Below are 7,978 nucleotides of genomic sequence, written 5' to 3' on the forward strand. Positions count from 1 at the left end.
CTCCCAAAACCCAGAGCAGCTGCTCAGGCACATCCAACACCCCTTTCTTGCCTCCATCCCAGCCTTTGACTGGGAGGAATCCTCCAGGACTGACCCCACGGTGTGGAAAAGTGACTGGACCATTATGCCCGGCTTTTATATTGCTGCTTCATTACACAAAGGGAATTAAGAAAGGTCTAAATTCCCAGACAAAGAGGAGAGCTTCAACCCACAGAGTGTCCTTAACAATTTTGCGTGCGTGGTTACTGCTTGGGATTCTCAACTTTTCTGTGAAGAAATTCATCGGGGTGTGATACATCATGTGCAAGTCATTAACTCCTTTCACCATAGCAATATATTTTCAAACAACAATAGTGCTCTTTATTAAAGCACTTAAAAATAGCGTTCTAGTGCAAAAGGTTATCCAGTGCCTTTCTACTGTATAGTGTGTGTCTATGGCTCTGACAATTTGCACTGCGTATCAGTGATTTATTTGGGAAATTCCTAGAGAGAAGGGGCAACCTGCGTTAAAGCCTTAATGCATCAAATTCAATGACATATAATAAAAAAATTAACAGTTGATAATGTAAACATATTGAGGAGATTGTGAAGAATATTCTTTCTCCCTTTAAAGATGTTGAGAATTAGTATCTAAGGCTAAACAACCTGGCATCTCTATTGCAAAGCTCAAGTTTTATTTTAATGCGATATGAGAGACTTACCAGGGTGGTGGGAGGAGAGAAAGAGGCTGAGACTCAGTGGCACACAGCAAGGCACTGGGGCTGCTCCCTGGCTCCACTGCCACAGATCTGATCTGGATCTGACCCTAGGGTGATACCCTGGCCTTGCCCTGGTGCAGGACACTGGCCCGTAGCAGTGCTCTGCAATGCTGGCCCTTCTTAGGGCCTCAAAGCACCAACCAGTGGAACTCATCACTGCAGGATTGCTTTCTGTCGATGCAGGACATGAACTGCTTCCAATAATTTTAACCTAGACTGCAGATTTACACCAGCTGAAAACCTGGCTCCAAGCGGACTGCGAGGGAATTTCCTTGACTTTTCTCCTCCTTCCCTTTAGAAATGAATTACTGCTGCATGTTTTCCATTTTCCTATAAGCTTTCTATCCAGTGACCCAAACACTCCAAAATAAACATGTACATTTCCTTCCTTGGTACTCTATGTCAGGATCTATTTAACTGCCTCTACAAAAGCAAGTGATCCTAAAAATCCCACAGTCGTGGTTAAACACAAGTTTCCTTTATATTTTTAGGGCCATCTCTAAGTATATGCGCTACCCTTCAGCACGCATTCCCGTTCTTGCAGCAGTTATAGGTGCCTTTCTAGGGCTGCATACTGCTGCTGGATTCTACTAACTGGCGTTAGACAATTTTGCTGTGATTTATTCCAGTTCATGTCTGGAACAAATGCAGCTGTTCCTGATCGATTCTGAGTGTGTGAGCCGATAAATAAATGTACAGTGGAATCTTCTGAAATGAAATGGGATGAAAACTGAGTTACAGTGCAGCAAAGCAGGACCTATTATCTCCATGATGGTGACCTTTCCTGAAAATGCAATTCTAGCATTGGAGTGTGTCAAGGTGTGAGGAAACAGTTATCTGTGCTGCTGCTGCTGCTGCAGATACATGCTACTTCTTTCTGTGTTTGTTTGTATATTATCACTTGTACTATAGTAGCAACTAAAGGCCTAAACTGAGATCAAAGAATTGTTTTGAGGGTTGCTGTAAAATACATGCTTTAAGATAAATGTAATTGGTCTGGCTGTAGGTGTTGTGCAAGGACAGCAGAGCAGGATGGTGAGGCAAGGGGCAGGAGCTGTATGTCGAAAGCCATGCTGTTGCTGCTGCTACACTAAAGAAGCACTTGCTACAAGGAAACATGCTGGTATCACCCTGCTTGTACCATATTTCATCATGCTGCTGGAGGGTCTGGCCACAGGACTTGTTCCATGTAGTTTACCTTCTACCAAGTGAGAGCACAAAAATTAGTATATTCAGACTTGGTTTTGGTTTACAGGATAATCTACTAAGAGTACAAACAGGCTCTGTTTTAAGGGTCCTGTGTCTGCAAACGTGGTTGATGCTTGCTTCTCTCCCCACATAAAATCCCTTCACTGTGATTCAATGGTGTGGTAAATGCACTGTGACCACACAGATTTTGGCACTGGTGTGCATGAACACTGAAGTCACAGGGATTCGATGCTGCCATCATTTGGACAACCCAACTGTGGGCCACATTCTAGCCACAGAGCTGTATATGTGTGCCACTCACGCAGCACCTCTTGCTGTGTGCAGGTTTTCTGGCTTTTCCAGCAACTAGGTCTCCTAGGCTGGTTCATACCTTGACTCAGCCACCTCCCAAATGAAGCAGTTTGTGATGAAGGCTTGCCCTGGGATTCTGCTTTCATTTTCCCAGGGGAGATTGGGAAATACATCCTGTCCAAGACATATGTGAACAGCTACTTCTGCTGGAATGCTTTCAACTTCTTTTAAAAAGACACATTAGGTCCTCATGCACTGTCCTGAGTTGCAGCAACATGCTCAACCTGCTTAAACAGAAGTTTAAGAGGTCTAGGCAAAACAGGTAAAAGACCATTGGTGAGGAAAAGGAGATGTAATTTTCAAAGTCCTGACAACATTTTTTTTTTCCTGAAGTAAAAAGTTTGCAGCAAGAGTAGCTGGAAAGAAAGAAATTCATTCTTTTTCTCTTTGTGCAACATTTTAATATTTTTCCATATGTTTCTGATTATCTCAAGGAGATGTATAGTTTTACCACACTCCAGAGAAACAAAACCCTTGGTGAGCTAGAAATCAGCTAGGTCTCACAGATTTTAATAATACTCAGGGATGTGTGTGAAGGCCAGCGAATGAAGGCCAGCGATGCTGAAGGGAAGGTGAAGCTAACACATAGAGCCAGACATGTGCAGGTGACAGAACTGCCATTTCCTGAGAGCTGGACTGCTATTAAAATGCAGGATTAATCCAGTGTTTGGCTGCAGTGTGGCTCCTACCCTGGATCAGCCACACATGTAGAATCCCCTCACCGCTGGCACAGTGCTTTAAGCAGGAGGGATTTTGCTGACACTGTTTTGCTCTGGGCAAAGTACAGGATCTGCTCAGGCACTCGTCCTTCTCCCAAGATCTCCCCAGCTGAAGAAGGAATCACAAAATTCATCAGCAGAGCATCACCGAGCAGCCAACCCTCACACAACACAGAAGACACAGCAACATGCAAGTGTGCTGGCAGCACGCACAGAGGTTTTGGAAAGTTGGCTTCAGCTTTCATGTAGCAATTCATGGCTCAGTTGAGGTGCCACTCATGTGAATTAGCACTCGTATTTTAATTTCAACGTGCCATTTTCCCTTCTCCACTTGATTTCTCCAGTCAGTTTCTATTTGGCATGGGCACAAAGCGATGGTGAACTCATACTGTATCCAATGCTCTCTTTCCCATTCAGATGTAGTCTTCAGTCCCATGGGAGACACATCAGCTCTGCAGAGCTGCATATCAGGGTGTCTTGGGTGCTGTGCTGCACCAACAATAGGAGCTAAGTACCTAATTCCTTGATTTAGAGAGGCAGTTTGGACATACCGCTGATTTTTCCAAATGTTTTTTGGGCCAAATCTGAAGAAAGCCCATTAACTTCATTGGGTTTGGATGATATCCCATATACACACAAAACTTGAAGAATGATGCTTTAAAAGAAATACCAGAGTTAAATTGGGACATTTTAACAATTCTCTTTGTATTTGAATTTAGTGGCTGTATGCTGACAATGTAATTAGCAAGATGCTATGTTAATTAATGCCAGATGACATTGGTGGGATGGCAAAACATCCAGTTTTCTGAAGAATAGCTCACAGTTGAACTGTTCCTCTCTCCCCACCCCATTTTTAGCAGAGAAACATACTCAAAAAGTCAGAGACATCTGAATTAAACCAAAAGTCAAACCATTTACGAATATTTAAAATGTGGCATAGCTCAGTGCCTCACTTTCAAGCCAAATCTAATGTTACTGCAGAAAAATACATCAACCATCTCTCCTTAGATCCTACATACAGAAAAGGAGAATTTGAAAAGCATTGCACAGTGGACAAATTAGCTGTCACTGAAGCTGAAGGAGCAGAATTTAGACTTGTCCTTCACACAGAGGAGTATTTAAAAGGTAATTTTCAGTTTAAGGATTGTGGATTTCTTGGGATCAATCAGATAATTTGTAAAGAATTTGCAATAAATGGAAAAATACATTCACATACAGTCTGAATTCATACATGTTAAACTTCAGTCTGTACATGTAAAATTACTGAGCAAATTTGATAGGGCACAGAAATTAATACCACGTGAGAACTATAGTGTGTATAATTTTAATTCATATATTTTAAATCGCATGCATAGAGATATTTACCTATGGATATGAAAACTTCTGTATTTAAGTTCATGGTCTTTTACTGTACACCTATTGTGAGTAGAATTAGAGACTATGATTGTATTCTACTGTGTCAGATGAGAAAAATTTGTAAGGGCATTTGTGCTGCTCTAGATAGGACTTCAAATCTAGTGGTTTTACTAGCAGTAGGGTGGTAAAATGAAGTTGGCAGGATTTCCTTAAAAGTCTTTATTTTCCTGGGAGGGTAAGCCAAAATGATAAAAACTAAAGGCTGGTACACCCCACACTGCAGAGATGTCTCCAGTGCCACTCAGGGGTGACACATGGACTTGTATCAGAGCCAAATAATGTGCCTGCATGAAACCAAATGCACAGCCAATACAAACTCACACAGCCAGGTCAGGAACATTGTCATCTACACACCTTACCTGCCACTTCAGGCATCGTCTGTCCTTGAACAAGGCACCATAATGATAGCCTAAAAGCACAAAACCACCAGAAACCCTAGCACTGTGGCCTCTGACAAAATTACATGCTCATGCCTGGCCAGGACAGAAGGTCTGATGGTGATGATCTGACAAGATGTGCCACACTGCTGGTTGCAATGGCCACGAACCCTTGGCCTAACTGTATGTGACAAATTCTCTTTACTGGTATTTTTTTTTAATTCACAGCAGGCAAACTTTTAAGTTGCACAAACCCACCCATCCTCCTGTAGTCATTCTCCATTGGCTTTGCATCTGCTTTGCATAGGGTTAGACACCAGGAAAAACCACAGGAAAATTAACTCTTGTCTCAGCTTGTCCAATCTCTGTCAGAGAAAGCTTATTATTTATCCTGAGTCTGGAGCTGTATTTTTACATTTCCTCTCCCCACCCCACAAGCGCTGACAGTCAGGTGGTGAAAGCTCATGCATTGTCATTGTTAAAATGATATTAGCTTTCTTGTATAATGTTTGGGATTGGGTATATCTGAATAAGGTAAATGTGTGGTTGAAGGGGTTATAGCTGCATTTGGGCCTGGTACATGATTTCAGAAGGGAACTGGGATTGGTGGTTTGCCCTGCGTGTCCTCAAAGATCCATATCCTGGGAGGATCCAGAGGACTGAAATATTTCAATGCAAATATGAGGAAGCCTTTGAATTCATAAATATGCTTTAACTTTACAAAAGCATTTAGCTTCAGCACATGGAAGTGTCTGGTATTTTAGACATCTTCACCTGTGCAAAGATAATAACTGTCTGTGCTCTGAAATTGCTCTGAAGAAACAATCACTAGAATGTGGTATCTCATTGAACAACAGTTCTGTAAAATCTAGGAAGCTTTGCATCACTTGTGCCGACTTTTCAACAACATGTAACTTAATATTTTTGACCAGTTCATTTATTTCAGCTTGTTGTTAAACCACTTTACCCATAAGCCTGAGAAGGCATCTCTAAAATCACTGTTAATGAGAGCAAACAGCAAGTTTGTGGTGGACGTTTATGAACAAATCTGTACACAGCAAAGAAATAAAACCTTGCATCCTGCTTCTTCCAGAACCCCAGCAATTCCTTTCGTCTTCCAACTATTCGCACAGTGATTGTTTGCACATTTCACTGAGATCATATGGAGACACGGGGATTCAAGCTGTCATCAGGACCTGAATCTTTCACAGAGGAGGTTCTCTTCTCTTCTGATCCTAGCAGTGACTGCGTGGGCTTAAAGATGAACAGCCTCTCCCCATATAAATTCCATAGATGAGAGCAAGCATCAAAGCTGTTTGTGGAACATCAGCATTATGTACGGGACTGGGAAAGTTCTCCTGTGACACAGGCATTTTCCCACTGTGTTAGGAAGAACCACAACACTCACACAGTTTTCCTAGGGGGAGCAAAATACCAAAGTTGAGATCCTGTTATCCTAAGAGAGCTGATCAGGGCACTTAACTTCAGTTACCGAACATCTGCATTCAAATCCTTTCTTTGCTTCTTTCACACCACAGATGGGAATGTGGGCTTTCCACATCCCAAGCTTGTGGTTTTACCACCAGGCTACTTGTTCTTTGAAAGCAGGTTTTTCTTTAGGTTTTTACATCTGCTCATGCGAGACAGTCTACTTAATAAGCAATCTGAATCACTCCGTTTTAGCACTCATTTGTGAGATGATTCTGTATGTTCCACTGTCATATGCATTTTCATGAGTATTAGAAACAGTCTAGTAAGAACACTGAACACAAAAATGACGTCTAAGGAGTGAGGAGAAACAGGGATCATAAGATGCTTACCAATTTCATTTCCTCTACAGGAATATGTTCATAATAACATATTCATAATAACATATACCCTCCCACTGCATATATGCATCCTTACACAGGCTTCCATAGGAGTGCATAGGACTTCTGTCACTGGGTTCAATGACAGAGAAAACTGATTTCCAGAACACAAGGAGAGCAGCTCGTCCGACCTTTCCTAGGCTCTGCCTGAAAAGAACAGCATTTTTCACTCAACAGCTCCAAGATGCGTTTGCTATCTCAACAAATCTTAACACCTTAGCATCAGGGAGCAGTGTTAAAAAGCAGCAAGGGGGCTCCAGCTTATTTCAGTGAATTAATCACAGGAATACACTTTCTAAATTAGATGGCACAGTCCCAAAGGGTTAATGGCTTTGCTGCTCAGATAGGTACAGCCCAGAATCACGCTGAGAACCAAAGAAGCTGGAAGTTGGGTCACACACAGTTGTGGAGAACAAAGCTCCGGCCTCTCAAATTAAATCTCTTGATCACCAGATGTGTAGGCATGCTGTGTTTGTTTTTGACCTTCCATTTTCAAGAGGGAAAGCAAAACGGCTCCAATTAATCCCTGGTGTAAGCCAGTCAGCATGGCTGCAGTCAGCCCCGGAGCAGGCTGTTATTAGGAGCAAGCTTCGCCATCTGAAAAAATCCCACGGCTTTGGGTGCAGTGCGTGCGTTGAGAGGGTCCCGTGTCACATCTCCTCAGATACCAGGAATTACGCTTTTGGGCTTTAGTAAGAAAACAGGCTTAATTATGCAATTTTCAGCTCGTTTAACAACAAAACAAAGCAGAACGTTTATGTTCGTTAACTTTTGGACTGAACATCTCAGCGGCTAAATGCCGGAGCCTCGCACGTTATTTTGAAATCAGCCAATGGCCATCGGCTGCCTGAGCTTCGCGACGACTCCGCGAAGCCCGTCTGACATTTCTCTGACCGGCTACGGATAAAACTGCTTTATTTTATTCTTGCCGAGGCGGCTTCCCACGCCTCCACGGCCCGACAGCCGGCGCGGCCCGCTCGGGGCAGGGAGCATCGCCCGCAAGGCGAAGGCGGGCGCAGGCCCCGTTCGCCCAGCGCCCCGCTTCTCGGGAGAACGCGCGCCCCTGCCGCCCCTGCCGCCCCTGCCGCCCCTGCCGCCGCCGCCGCAGCCCTCCAAGCGGGTGGCCCCACCAACGGGCTGCGGAGGGAAGCGCCACCCTCCCCCCTCCACACCCTCTCTCACCCCCGGCCGGCTGAGGCGGCGCGGCGAGGGGAGGGGCCGAGGAGCGCGGAGCGCATCGATCGCTCTCATCCATCGGACGGCTCGCTCGGCGCTCGGCT

Source organism: Tympanuchus pallidicinctus, unplaced genomic scaffold (assembly GCF_026119805.1).
Source record: "Tympanuchus pallidicinctus isolate F22 unplaced genomic scaffold, pur_lepc_1.0 scaffold27, whole genome shotgun sequence".
NCBI classification, from domain to species: Eukaryota; Metazoa; Chordata; class Aves; order Galliformes; family Phasianidae; genus Tympanuchus; species Tympanuchus pallidicinctus.